This window comes from Bufo gargarizans, chromosome 5, assembly GCF_014858855.1.
Source record: "Bufo gargarizans isolate SCDJY-AF-19 chromosome 5, ASM1485885v1, whole genome shotgun sequence".
Classification (NCBI taxonomy): Eukaryota; Metazoa; Chordata; class Amphibia; order Anura; family Bufonidae; genus Bufo; species Bufo gargarizans.
In genome coordinates, this window is record NC_058084.1 from 40,128,621 (window position 1) to 40,144,702 (window position 16,082).

Sequence of the window (16,082 nt, forward strand, 5' to 3'; positions counted from 1 at the left end):
TGCTGAGGCATTCACAATCGCTAAAAGCAAAGGGGTAGAAAGTCTCAGGTGTGCTCTTTGTTTTGGTTCAGCTCTGCTTGGCTGTCTGAGTGGTGTCCATAGTAGGACAAGGAGAGCCGTGTAGAGTCAAAGATCTGCACCTTTACTCTAGCAATCAGTGAGGGTCATAGCACTTGAACCCCAACAATCAAGACTTCCGACTTGTAAATGAGTTCAAATATGAACCCTTCATTTTCGCCAGGGACATAAGAGGAACAGCTAGGTTAGTGTCCATTCAGGCGTAGAAAAGAACTTTAATCGTACCTCCAAACTCAGTGGTGCTCTAGGCATCCTCTTAAGATAACAAGAAAAAAAATCAGCTCAGCAGAACCAGACCAAGCAGTGCACAGAAGAGAATCCCAGGTCATCACGGGAGATGGCAAATGTCCAAACAGCGAGAGGAACAAACATTTCTTCTAGCACTTAAAGGGGTATTCCCATCACATACAATGGGGGCACATCACTAGGATCTGCCCCCATTGTCTGATAGGTGCGGGTCTCCCCTCTGGGACCCGCACCTATAACGAGAACGGAGCGGGGAGAGCTGTGGCTGGAGGACACCAGATTTCCCGCTGTTCCTATAGAAGTGAATGGGTGCGCACCGTGCACGCGCGGCCCGTGCTCCCATTAATTTTTATGGGGCAGACGGAATTAGCCGAGCTAGCGCTCGGTTATTTTTGGCGGCCCCATAGAAATGAATGATGGGTGGCTGCGCATGTGGATTGCACCCTCCGTTCATTTCTCCGCGCTGTTCTCATTGTAGGTGTGGGTCCCACAGGTGGGACCCACACCCATCAGACAATGGGGGCATATCATAGCGATATGCCCCCATTGTCTGAGATGGCAAAACCCCTTTAAGGAAAAATCAAGCTTTTATTGTTACACGTTAAAAAAAAACATATCAAAGTTCTGATACAGACACTCGCGCATTTTGAACAATAAAATCCATGTTCTTAGTCATAGCATTAAGTCTAGTATCTAAACACTCCCCTATATACCAATACGTCATTCAACACTTCAGGCACTAATTAATTTGTGACTGACATATTGGTATATAGGGAAGTGTTCAGATACTGAACTTTATGCTATGACTAAGAACATGGATTTAATTGTTCAAAACGCGTGAGGGTCTGTAACAGAACTTTTTGATATGTTTTTTTAACGTGTGTCAATAAAGGCTTGATTTTTATTTAAGTACTGGAAGAATTTTTTTTACTCGCTGTTTGGACATCCTGTTATGATGCCTATATCGCATCCAGCCCTCATTGTGCTCTAAAGTACCTGTCTGGAGTGTAGGAGTAATATCCAGAACCCTCCTCCATTAGAATTGGAATCTTTGATGATTCACTGTAAGTAGAACTGCTTGGGACCCCAGTTTGGCAGGTATGATCCAGACCCTACCATGGTGCCATATTATGTCCCTGAGAATAAGGTTAATTCATCATGATGTCACGTCCTTCATCAGTTGTGGTCCTGTGTGTGGATGGGGACATCACTTACAGTATGCAGCCCAGGACTAGGGGAGTTGCTGTGGATGGGCCCAGAATTATTTATCTCCCTTGCGCCTGTGTAAACTCCTGAATCCACCTGATCTGCACATGCGTCAGGGAGAATAATAGTTCTTATTTGGACCCATCCATAAGACATTCCCTGTCCTGGACTGGGAATGTGACATCCCCAACTATAGACCAGACTGAAAATCTGAAAAAAGATGGGATGTTGGAGTATGTAGAATTTTCCAAAGAGGAGCATCATATGATTGGATTCCGGAGCAGCTGATCCACTCAAATTATGATGAATCAAGGTGGGTTGTTGGGTCCCACTAAGTCCCATAAAACCAGTTCTAGATTTTTTGGAGATCTGCAATTTACCATCTTCAATGAGGACATAGCTGGTTTCTAACTTGAGTTTTTGGCTCTGTTATAGCATATGGTTCCCCTGGTTTAGCAGAATATTTTGGATTATAAACGGATTATGATCTCTGTGTTTTATTGACTGGAATATTGAATTCAAATCTATTTGGTGCTTTTATGGGCTTACAATTAGATATTGTAACTTTGCAAAGTTTTGGCTAACTTGATAACATTTATATATGAGAATAAAATGAAATGTTTTAGGGAAAGTTGTAACTTTCTAACTGCTTTGGTTTTAAATAGCCTATGGTACTGACTATGCATTATCACTCTTAAGCTAGTTTTACACCACCGTTGTTGACATCCGGCAGGCTGTTCCAGTAGTTCTCTGGATCCAACATAGTCGTAAATTGCCACCTACCCGCCAGACCCCATTGACCATATTTGAAATTGGCTGATATCTGGCTGCTCCCTGGAATATATGTCAGGATTCTGCTGGACAAAACTTGCGGTACGCCTTGGTTTTTGTCCGGCCAAATCTCTGCATGCTGGAACAGCCTGCCGGATATCTCCGAGAGATATTTTTTCAACCCTATAGTATAAAATTGTGAAGTATTAATTAAGATTAAGGTACAGAAAACCAATCCAGTCTATTCTAAATAACTGCCCTGTGCAGCTGCAACAGCTGGAATATTTTCTAGGCAAAAATACTGGTCTGGTGGATGAGAGATGATTGATTGAGCCAGCCTTATAGATGTGAATGTAGACACTATACAATGTATGGCGCTGTGCTTCGTATGTTGCGAAGAGGCTGCAGCACCATGGTCTCTTCAAACATCTGATCAGATCTGATCTGTATTATACCCCTGAATACTCCCAACTATTTCAAACTTACATTTAATAATTAGCAGTAGTGCTGAGCGGCAGAGGCAATATTCGAAATAGCGATATTTGGTAGAATATTTGTTAGAATATTCGTCATATATTCGCAAATTTGAGATTATTTTCTTGATCGCGAAAAATCGGCAATGTACTATTCACGTAATACGCGCAAAATACAGTCGTAGGTCACTATAGCTACATTTTTCAAGCTGCTAGTAGTTTCCTGAGACTGGAGAAAATGGTTGACACGGAAGAACATTACAATAGCTTTATATGTAGATAGAGTGCTCCAATATATTTGCGATTGCGAAATCGGCACTAATGATGCGAATATTGTGGCGCAATACATGCAACTTCACATTTTAACAGGTCTGACTACTTATTAGTGATTGGTGCACTAAGTATTGTTGTGAACTTGTGACATCACAGTACTATGTATGTATGTATGGACAGCAGAAACTCAGCTAAACTATATCAGGATATAACCTACACTGACTATCTCCCACTAACTGTATTATATATAAGCTATCTAACTATCTATCTACTGTAATACACAGGAAACCAGAGAGCACAGCAATAACACTGCTGTCTCTCTCTCAGATCAGCAAAATACTGCAGAAAATGGCTGCTGGGGAGGATCTTATATAGTAAGGGGCAGGCAACTTTCCTATTGGCCCACAAGCAAGAAGGGAGGTTACTTATGAAAAAAAATAATCTAGAATATTCAAAATTATGAATATATATATCACTATATTCTAAATAATTGCGAATTCTCGAAGTGCGGATATTCACGATTAACATTTGCTATTCGAATATTCGCGCCTAACACTAATTAGTCAGTGATGGCCAGTTCGCATTGTTTGCCCGCGAACATATGCGGGCTGCCATTTTTTTTTCACAAGTCCGGCGAGGCAAGGTAAGCCCTTACCTGTGCTTGTGCACGAGCTGGTCTGAAAACAAGTGCGGTCAGTGGGAGCAGGCAGTTCCAAGAATTCCTTCATCGGGCTGTTCTCGGAACTGTCTGCTCCCGGTGACCGCATTTGTTTTCAGACCGTCCCGTGGCACAGGCACAGGTAAGGGCTTACCTGTGCCTCGCCAGACTTGTGAAAAAAGATGGCACCCCACATATGTTCGCGGGCGAACAATGCGAAAACTGGCCATCACTGTAATTAGTAGGTGTTCGTGCAACAGATTTCTATATTCAGATTTAGTTGTGCAGCTATTGGGGTGCCAGAGTTTTCTGATACATCTGGGCCCTGGTACCCTTGCCAGATAGGATTGAATGATATATCTAGTAATTCTTGTGACAACCTTTTGTTGTAGTTGGTATTTTTTTATATGTGAAACACACAGAAGGAATTTTTTACCATATTTTTCTAATATACTTGGTATTCTGCATCATGAGTACAGAGGACTGTTGCTCTCTCCTATTGTCTTCACTAGTGCTCATAGGTAAATTATGTGTGGGAAGAGAAAGTGGAGCTCTGTACTAAAATACTAAATATCCAGAGCATTGTAGCCGTATAAAGTATTATAAAAGTAAGTTTCAATGGCGGTCTACCTGATATATTGTGTGGACCTCTATTTTGGCCCTTGACTCCTTAAAGGAGCTGTGTATCACATTTAGTCAAGACCTGGTTATGGGGTGGGAATACACTTTTTGCATAGCTGTATTTGCAGTTGGCACTTCATTATATGTGTTTTGGGTAAATCAATAACAGTACTTCCTTTCACGCATTTTCTTTAGTTAAATTAACACAGACTACAGGAATGTACAAAGTCTGTACATACCATAGATATATCAATCTGTAGAAAAAAAGATAGATCGCACATCCACATTCATTGAGCATAATTTCTATGCACCATCTAGGCTCATGGCATGAGTTTTGATCAAAATGGATAGGCCCGCTCACCACGTCAAGTTGGCCTGTCCTGAGTGGGTCTCTACTCCAATTTGGCACACTGCTATATGATGACTACCACTGCCACACCACATCATTTGCAGGCGGCTAGACCCAGCAGTCCAACAATACCTCTGTTATCAGGCTGAGCCCCCATGGCACTGGGCCCCACCAACCCACAAGGACAATACCACAGCAACAGCCACCATGCAGAACTGCACAATGTGAACAGATCTCAAAAGCTCCCCTCTCAATAGGATCTCAGAAACCTAAATTGAGACTGAGCAAGAGCTTATTAACCCTTATACAATCTCCTGCTAATTGAAAACACCTGTGTCAAATAGGCAGAGCACTGATACCATGAAAAAAACCAAAACATGAGCGGACAGACTACAAAAATACCAAACCATGGTGAAAAAGACATGGATCTCACATCCAAACGCCATGTCTATTGCTTCTCAGCATAATTTATAAACCTCTACACTGAGGCTCTTAGTATACATTGTGATAAAAATGCTTAGTCCCTCTCACCATGTCAAGGTGGCCTCTATTGAGTGGGTCTCTACTCTAATTTGGCGCAGAGCCACATATGGACGTAGCTATAGATGTGGCTACTTTTACCTTTTTGTGAATTTCATTACATTTCTCAAGTACAGATTAAATTCATTATCATAAAATGCCAGCAAAATCCAGCCGCAATTTACATTACATACAGACACGTATAACATAAATATCTCCTGACACTTTCACTCCAAACCAGGAGTGAAGCCTACACAGTGGGAAGGTATAATCAAAAGATTTGCTCCTGTATTGTGTTTTAGACTCATACTGGGTTTTGACTCACAATCACTGACTGCGTTGAAGCCGTCTAAGGCTACATTCACACAAGGGTATTTTTGGTCCGTGTGTGACCCCCATTTTTTTGCGGATCACACGTGGACCCATTCATTTCAATAGGGCCACATAAATTGTGGCCACGCTGTAAATTATAAAACATATTCTATTCTTGTCCTTGTGGACAACAATGGGTATTTTTACAATGATGCCGCCGAAAAGTGCAGGATGCACACAGAATACATCTGTATTTTGTGGATCCGTGATTTGCGGGCCGCAAAACAGATACAGTCATGCGAATGCAGCCTAATTCTGGTAATTTCCTGGCACTCATCCAGGGATATGTGGAGCCAAGTGGAAATACATCTGTTCATATAGACGTGGATATACAAAATTTAGCATTTGAGATGGGGTACCAAAGTTAACCCTTAACAGAGGAGAAGACCGAGGAACTCTACTTTTTTTTTATAGTTGAGGAGAGCACAGGAGCAATCATGTCTGATCATCCTGGGTGAGGCAGCTGGAGCATACAGCTTATGCCTTTCCCTCATCAGACTTATAAAAGCAACATGCAACTCCATGACTGCCAGTTGGACATCACTTTCAATCAATGGTTTTTAACCTTTGGTTCACCATTTCTCCCAGCATGCATCTATTGGCAGTCAGGGTATGCTGGGAGCCATAATTTTGCCACAACTTTAACCTGTGATTTGCCATGTCTCCGTTTGTGTATAATCAGTTTCCCTCTGTCTTTCATTTACAAGCTATATGCTGTACATATACAATTCTGTGACCCGCTTCTTTATGTATTTATTATTTTTGAAGATGAAGTACATGGCGGCATTCATCTCCGCCGTGCAGCCTTTGATCTGCGGTAACTGAGCTCTTTACAGCAGAATGTTTAGCTGAATGTAAGCACACATAAACATTCTTCAAATCGCATATTCTTCCACCACTGATATTACAAATGTGTCTCTGTGGGATTTCACTTATCTACAACTTCACTGTGCTCTGAATTTGAAGAGAAGAAATCTTTTTGCTAATTTTGGAAAGTCCTGAGTTATCAGGATCTGCTTTATAATGGAAATAGTCCTTTACCTTCTATATCCCTCCCTCTAATGTCTTCGCAGATCTTCATACTTTTTCTTGTGACTGAAATTGGCCATAGACATTAGCGGTTGGTTGGCGGATTCTGCAAATTTTTCTAAGACCTGGTGACAATCTGTGCCCATTGACTCTCTTATACAATGATCATTCATAGCCCACAAGAGGGACACTTTTTTGGGAAACAAAAACTCATTTCTGATCCCATAAATCCCTTTACAGGGGTTTCCAGTTTTCATTAACCCCCTTTCTCTTAATCAAATGTACACCCATCTTTCACTTTGTAATATATTGCAATTACTTAAATACTTGTTATCTCCTGATCCGGAATGCAGTTACATTACCCCATCTGATCTTCTCCTTCAACTTCCTTTTGATATTGCATTTGTTTCCAGCCTAGTCTAATAATTAATATCTTTATTTAGCGCTAACATGTTCCTCAGCGCTTTACAGTTCAGGGACTCATGTACAAACAGTCATAAATAACATAGCAACAGACAAGTCAATGATTACAACAAGAGGAACGAGGAACCTGCTCGAAAGAGCTTACAATCAATTAGGAGATAGGGGTGAAACAAAAGGTAAAAGTGCTTGTTTTGTACAATGGTCCAGTTATTTTTTGGAGAATAGGGGAGCAGATATAAAGCTGCATGAGCCGGTCAGCAGCCAATATATAAAGTACTTCTAGGTGCATGGGTGCAGTGTAGAGTTTGGTGGAGGATCAGGTTTAAGAAATGATAAACGGCCTATATGGAGAACAGATAGATCAGGGGATGTGATAGGTCACCCTAAAAAGATGTGCTTTTAGGGAGCGCTTAAAACTGTGTATGTTGTGATTTAACCTGATTTCTTGGGGTAGGACATCCCAGAGAACCGGTGCAGCTCAGGAGAAGTCTTGGAGCCGGGAGTGAGAGGTTTGACACCTCAGGATTTAACTATTTTGAGGGTTAAATAACTGTATCAAGTTAGTGACATGCCCATATCCTGTACCCCTGGGTATTAAAGGGTTTGTCCAAAGATTAAAATATTTCACCTATCCACAGGTCCACTGATCACAAGAGCAGGGGTCCTCAAGTCCCTTTTGTGAATAGTTCTATGACAATCTCCACTTGGTCCAGTAGCGCATCCTTGAATTTTATTTTCCTTATTCACGTAGTTGTTTTTTTGTTGTTGTTTTTTTGCCTTTTATCCCAAACTTATCTTTTTCTCTTACAGATGGCTATATCCACAATTTTCCTTTTAGCTCTCCACAAAAGCTGATATTTTAATGTTTTCTCTTGGCTGAGTGCACAAGAGATAGAATAAAAGTTATTATTTTTCCTTTTAAGTCATCAGTTTCACTAAAAAGTGAGGAGGTAATATGGCTCTCAAAAATCAGAGACCACAAACAGAAACAAAACATTTTAAGAATATAAAAAAGAAAAAAGAACACAATAATAATTCTTATATATTAGTTTAGAAAAGAGTGAAATTATTTTCTGGGATCAGACATATTAAAATAGTAAATAGTAAAATAGTTTTTAAAAAAAAGTTGTTTTATGGCAACGTCCACTCAGTATATGATTTTATGTATGTAAATGTGTATCCAAAAATAATACAATTAAAGAGGTTGTGTAGGCCATATATAATGATAATGTATCGTCAGGATAGTTCATCAATATGTGATTGGCGAGGGTCCGATCAACCGCCTTCCCTTAAAACAGCTGATTGGCGGGGGTGCCAGGTGTCGGACAACCGCCGATCAGATATTGACGACCTATCCTTTTAATACTATAATAAGGCTACATGCTACATGCACACAAATGTATTACTTTTCTGCGTCCGTTCATTTATTTTTTGCGGAATTTAAATGGGTCCGCAAAAAATGCGGACTGCACACAGAGTGCTGTCCGCATCAATATGTCTGTTCCGTAACCCCGCAAAAAAAAAAAAGAACATGTCATATTCTTGTCCGTTTTAGGCATACTGTCGTGTGCATGTAGCCTTAAAAACATGAAACATAGTTATAACAATTTCACAGCATTTGGCCTCATGCACACGACCGTTGTATGTTTTGTGGTCCGCAAATTGCGAATCTACAAAACATGGATGGCGTCTGTGTGCGTTCCACAATTTGCGTAACGGCACGGACTGCCATTGATATAACTGCCTATTCTTGTCCGCAAAATGGACAAGAAGAGGACAGGTTATATTTTTTTTGCGGAGCACGGAACGGAGCAACGGCTTGCTGTCCGCATCTTTTGCGGCCCCAATGAAGTGAATGGGTCTGCATCGGAGCCGCAAAAACTGTGGCTCAGATGCGGACCAAAACAACGGTCGTGTGCATGAGGCCTTTTACTGATAAGAATAGATACTGTACAACTACAGATAGGTCTTTATTTTTCTACATGAGCAACAGTCTACATCTCCAGTCAAGAAGACCACACAATCTTATTCCATTGCTTTTTAGCCTTAAGACTAATGAAAGGGGAGCAGAAAGCCTGGGAAAACATAATAAAAATTGCTTCAATATGTTGTAATTTCCATTATTTTTAATGGTTGAGCTTTTCGTAATTAAATCTGATTAAGCCAATCAATCAGATGTGCCCTCTTTCTGCCTGACCATACTCTCTTTTTTTTTGTAAACACAGGATATCTTAAAATCTTATGTAAAGTCTACTTACTTTTATTATACTTAAAATGTACAGTAAGATATATATTCTGGAAACTTTGATTTTACTGCTATATCGGTAATTAAAAAATAAATATTTGCAAGTTTTTGTAATTTGAAAAAAAAATGAAGATTTTTTTTAGGTACATTTCATATATATATATATATATATATATATATATATATATATAGTGTGTATGTATGTGTGTGTATGTATATATATATATATATATATATATATATATATATAAAACCACTTCTAAGGATGGTTATTGAAAGGTAACTCACATTCCTCTTCCTTAGAACCTGAACTTTTTAGAACATTCTGGTTAAAGTTTTTAATTTTGGGGATTCAGTTATACTTTTTTTCAATATCATTTCTAAGGATGATTAGAACAAAGTTGTTCACCCTTTAGCAATTGTATACACTACTCCAAAGTGTGATGGGGCCTGAAGTCAAAATCCCCTGAATGTTTTTGGATTGAGAGATGTTGGTCACTACTGTTGCAGATTTACCAAGAGAATTTTATGTGGTGCAGTGCTAGGGACCAAAGTTTGGAAAGATGGTGTAACTTTTCCCCTTGTCATTCTTCACCCACGCTCTTACAAGACAAGATGTTTTGTCGCTTTCTCAATGTACTTTCTTTCTGTTCCCTTGTAGGTTAAATAATTGGTATGACCTAGTTCCTCCTTCAGTTTGATAACACTGCAGTGCCTATGGACAGCTGAAGCCCTTTCCAGTAAGACCCTACACATGTTTAAGCAAGGATAGGGTCAACTTTGGCTGGGCAACCTTCTCCATAAATCCTCCATAGAAGCCACATGGGTTGTCTCTAATACTTATTTAAATGGTTTATCTAGTTCAGAAAACATATCTTCATATACCCTATTAGGGAATTCAGAGGTAATAGATGCGAAAACTCATCTATTAACTCAGAATTGTATCCTGCATGACACAAACAACAACCCATTGTGTCATGATCATTTTCACCTGTGATGGTGCTGTAAGGAATGTAACCACTTACTGTACTACTAACTACTAGCAAGGGAACACTTTGTAATCTACTTATAGTCAATGAGCCAAACCCCTTTATTAATTTTTTTTATCTATGTATCTATGCCAACGATAATCCTGACTGATAATCTGGCACTTGTTAACATGACCACACATTAGATGAACTTTGACCAAACCCAACAATTTTTGTGAGTTTAGCGGATGTTAAAGGAGAAAAGGACTGGCTTGTTGGATATAAGAACACATGCATGCTTGGCAGGTATATGTTGGTGTGGGTGGGGATTAACAACTAGGCAGTGGAGTACGTGGAGAAGTAAGGGCCCCATAGCAAGGATCAAATCAGGCCCCCCACACAGGATTGAGGTTTCTGCAGAAACCCTTTTCAATGACCCTTGGGCCATTTTTCCACTGCCTTGTTTGCTAAAAGTATTTCCTTTTATAGGGTAGAGTCCTGACTAAGTTTCTACCCCCAGTAGAAGAGGAGATAATCCCAACTATGACTGGGCCTCCTCTTGCCCTGGGCTCCATAGCAGCCACATGGTCTGCCACTATGGTAGTTACGCCCCTGCAACTAGGTATTCAGCTGACAGTAGTCTAATGTGTGTGACCAGCCTTAGACCCGTGGATCCTGGAGTCTGGACCAGTAATATTCTCCTAAGAAGTGAATCACATCTGGCACGTAGTGCAATGTTTGCAATGAATAACAGGCAGCAGAGGTTCTGAACCACACTTCTTCAGCATGACTAACCTGAAATACAGGAATATTTTATTTTGTCAGGCATGCTGAGCGTCTTGCTGTACTTCTTCCCTTGCATTGCTCAGTCTGTACAAGCTGCTTAGTCCTTTTTGACTCTGTTCCATGTTAGGCACTGTGTACACGCAGCCTTATCTGTTATGACTAGACTATACAGGAAACTGAGATCTAGTCCAGGAGAGGAAAATCTACTTTACAGAGGGGCCTCACAAGTCAAAGGACACGTTACAACTGCATTCATTACATGTGCACACCATCCCCCAAATTATCGAGTGAAACATCTGATGCAATGTAAGTGTGTTTACACAAGTGCTACCACGAGTTTTACACATTGACGTGCTCACTGGTGGGAATACAGCAATGTCCAGGGCTTGACACAAATGATTCAAATCATTCATGAGAGGAGGGAAACACTGGAATGACTTGTCTTGCTAGAATGCTGTCTTCATACTGTAACATTTCTTCCACTTTTTTGTCCTAAGGTGTCGTGATCATCTCCTTCTTCAGATGTCTATTTTATGAACACAATAAAGTCAGGTTCTGATTTATCAGAAATGTTTTGCTTTGAAAATTAACCAAAATCTAAGCAAAATCTACATGGTCCATAAGTGGAATCTGCAACCATGGGTGAACAGGGCCGTAGCCTCATTATGGCTTCATACCAACCCCGTATTCCACAGAGCCGATAGTATACAGTATAACTTATTGAGGTCTATGGGTCATATTGTAACTCTTCAGGGATTTTATTCTCTAGGAATCTAAATATCCCATTGGATGCCATATTAGAGATAGTCTGACTCAATATCTTTGTTTGATGTGGACAATACATCTATCATACAGTGCCATAATGAGATGATATAAGGCTGCATGAGGAGTGCCTATATCCCCATTATATGGAGTCATACAGTGTCCTAGCACATGCTCTGTTGTTTGTGATGCCTCAGGCCACAGTCACACAACATATCTGTGTGGGGTCATTTTGGTGCACTGTTTTATATGTAAAATATCACATCTGACAGAGGTTGCAAAGTAACCAGGCAATGTAGATTCCAATGTATACAGTCCAGTTCTACATTTTTGGTCCCTTCAACACATCAACTAAAACTTATTTGAGAGAGAGACTTAATTTAAATCAAGAGGATTATCCAGGGTAGAAAAAAACATTTCTGATTCTCTTTCTAAAGCTATGTCACCCCTGTCCACAGATCCGATGTGGTGTTACAAATTAGCTCAGTTCACTTCAGTGATGCTGAGCTGCAATCCTGGACACAACCCATGGACGGGTATAGTGCTTTTTCAGGAAGAAAATATCCTGTACAACCTCTTTCAAACAGTCTTCTAAAGGGATAGTCCTATCGAAGAAGAAGGTCCGTCTACATTATTATAGATTGTCTGTGAAGGTTCTCATTCATCAAGATCATGGTATATCAGTAGTAATATTTTAGGGCAACTGGACTTGTACTTTTTTTTTTCTTGAAGATGTTTCGCTAGTCATCCAACTTCTTTCTCATTAAGAATGACTTGTACGATAAATCACTGGAATAAAATACTGGCTGAAACTTGCCTCTTTACAAGTATCTAATGCCAGAGATTTCTTGTACAAGTCATTCTAATTGAAAAAGCTGACTGGATGACTAGCAAAATTTCTTTAAAAAAAACATTCGCTTTGGCTTATTACAACTGATAATATTAAAATTTGTCATGAAATGAAAACCTAACTCTGTGTTGTCTCGTGAACTGTGTCTGTGACAGAGACATTGCAGACATTCAACATTTTAGCAGTATTAGTGGTTGGGATTTTGCTGAATTGCTGATTGATGTCCAGTGCTGAGTAATAGATCGGTGGCGGATTGATTCCTGGTACCTTTACTGATCAGCAGTTTATTAATCTGCGTGGTCTGGATCTAGTGCCACAGCTAGTAAAAACAACTGATCGGTGAGGGTGCCAGTAGCGTAGGTCATCAACTAGTAAATCCTTATTCACACGTCAGTGTTTTAGTCAGTTATTTCCATCAGTGATTGTGAGCCAAAACCAGGACTGGAGCCTCCACAGACATAGGGTATAAGGAAAAGATCTGCACCTGTTCTGTGTTTAGAGCTGCACCTGGTTTTGGCTCACAATCACTGATGGAAATCACTGACCGAACACTGACTTTGTGAATTAGGCATAACACCTGGAAAACCCCTTTTAGGGCTTCCATTATAAAGCAAACCGGGTCTGGGTGGGTTGTGAGAGTACAGTGTTAAGTTTGTTCTGGGGTCCATCAAGTTGTTATAAATAGTATGAAATGTTATTAATACTTTATGAACAGGTCACCCAGCCAATATCTGTGCCAACACAGGTTTAAAGTGCAAGTTGGTAAATGAAGGAAAGCAAGTTACACACAACAGTGGTCTGCGGCCAGGTCAGGATGTGTGTGGACCTTGGGTGTAGTTGCAGCTGTTATAAAGTTATGTGACATCCCTGACATTGAGTGTCAAGATATGTTTATAGGGTAATCCTATGACAAACAACTATCAGCTATCTACTAGATATGTGATAAAGGTGTTGTCTTTTAGGTCCCTCATCTATGACCTTACCAGTCAACAGGATGGGGGTCCAGAACCGTCCATTCGCCGCAGGAGTTTGAAGGGTATAATAGCCATGCATTCCCCTATGACATTTCAATCATAGTCTCATAGTCTTTTGGGGCCACTTCGACACTCCACCATATGTTCAGCACCAGCATTCGTACATTTATCATCTAACCTATGACTATTTGATAATTAGAGATAAATGAATTGGTCAGAATTCTATTTGGATTTGATTCAGCCGAATCAATCGATCGATTCAATTTGAGCTTGAAAAATTTCTACCCTACCTGAAAGTTCTCCAACTTGCCTGGAAATTTGTTTCTGACACTTTGAGGTCAGAGGACCATAGGCATGCAATAAAATTTGTGACCTTTTAGTCCAGATTTCGAGTGTGAACAAAGTAATCAATTCCCCCACTGTATTATGCCTAGTCTTGGGTTTGAGGGAGTGGTGTATGACATGGGGACTCAGTTTGGTGTTCTTTGAACCACTGTGCCATGCACTGCCCTGTATAAGGCATAACATAGTGTATCAATTTTGTCCATAGTGCCCTCATATCATCACTAAATTCTACCAGGTTTTAAATCGAAGAAACAGACCCTCGTAGCAAGTAGTTGGCTCCAAAGGAAGAAATATAGATTTTTTTTTTTTCTCCTGGACCTTTGGGGTCCACTATGGTATAATAATATTACAAGCTATAGCTACTAGAGAGGGGTCATTGATCCAGGGAGTTATTCTGATTGCCTGATTGGAGTCAGGAAGGAATTTTTTCCCCCTTAAGTGGCGAAAATTGGCTTCTATCTCACAGTTTTTTTTTGCCTTTCTCTGGATCAACTTGCAGGATAACAGGCTGAACTGGATGGACAAATGTCTTTTTTCGGCCTTATATACTATGTTACTATGTTAGAGTCTGGACCCGTCAGAGGACTCTCTGGTACTCTGGTGGGCCAGTCCCACCCTAGCTACGAATTTTCTTGAAAAAAATAATAATTCCATATTCATAACGGCAGTTCCTACAATGAATGTTTTCTTCTCTATACTGCTATAAGGGTGTACAAAAAGCTCCCCCCCCCCCCCCCCCACACACACACACCAAAAATCTTCCTTGGAATAAATACTGAAAGATCTATTAACCATGAATTTTAAGCTGAGAACATTTCCTTTTAGATTGTACTTGTGGAGCATTTAGCACTAAGCAGTTTCTAACTCCAGCTCATCCTAAATCCTGCAGATGTGTAATCTGTTGCAAAGGACAATCTACATTATAAAGTGCTTCCTCCTGTCATGACCCCTCTAAACGCTTCCATACTAAAGCATTCTTCTCTGTCAGAATCAATGCATTTAAGTGTTACAATGTATTAAAAGGGCGAAAAAGCCTAATTTATTGGTAATGGAAGTATCATGCCGATGCATTTGACCATAGTGGATTATTAAAATGTTATATGTGTTTCAGAATGGAAGGCGTGTGTCTGTGTATGCTTGTGTCAGTGTGTGTATATGTGTAGAAGATGGACTAGATCTGTGTATATCAAGTGATCGTTTGATTTAATTGGTTATGATTAGGGATGAGCGAACTCGAACTGTATAGTTCGGGTTCGTACCGAATTTTGGGGTGTCCGTGACACGGACCCGAACCCGGACATTTTCGTAAAAGTCCGGGTTCGGGTTCGGTGTTCGTCGCTTTCTTCGCGCTTTTGTGACGCTTTCTTGGCGCTTTTTGAAAGGCTGCAAAGCAGCCAATCAACAAGCGTCATACTACTTGCCCCAAGAGGCCATCACAGCCATGCCTACTATTGGCATGGCTGTGATTGGCCAGAGCACCATGTGACCCAGCCTCTATTTAAGCTGGAGTCACATAGCGCCGCCCGTCACTCTGCTCTGATTAGCGTAGGGAGAGGTTGCGGCTGCGACAGTAGGGCGAGATTAGGCAGATTAACTCCTCCAAAGGACTTGATTAACTGATCGATCTGCAGCTGTGGATCATTGAGCTGCTGATCCTCAATTGCTCACTGTTTTTAGGCTGCACAGACCGTTTGTCAGTCACATTTTTCTGGGGTGATCGGCGGCCATTTTGTGTCTTGTGGTGCGCCAGCACAAGCTGCGACCAAGTGCATTTAACCCTCAATGGTGTGGTTGTTTTTTGGCTAAAGCCTACATCAGGGTGAAGCTGTCACACCAAGTGCATTTAACCAGCAATAGTCTGTTTATTTTTTGGCCATATCCCAGTCTAATTCTGTCACTAAATCCATACCGGTCACCCAGCGCCTAAATACTAGGCCTCAAATTTATATCCCGCTAAATCTGTCCTTAGTGCTGTAGCTGGGCGAGTTATTTAGTGTCCGTTCAAGCACATTTCTTGTTCTGGGTTGAAATACAATTCCCAATTTAGCAATTTCATAATTTAGTGGTTTCTGCTATATCAGAGCTATTTGAAATCTATCCCTAAAAGGGTATATAATATTCAAGGTGCACATTG

The 16,082-nt window shown here is 40.5% G+C and overlaps 1 protein-coding gene across 4 annotated transcripts in view; it reads left to right on the forward strand.

Annotated features, from left to right (window-relative positions):
- TRPS1 (transcriptional repressor GATA binding 1) overlaps positions 1 to 16,082 on the forward strand; it is a 275,397-nt gene that overhangs the window by 69,896 nt on the left and 189,419 nt on the right. The window lies entirely within an intron of this gene.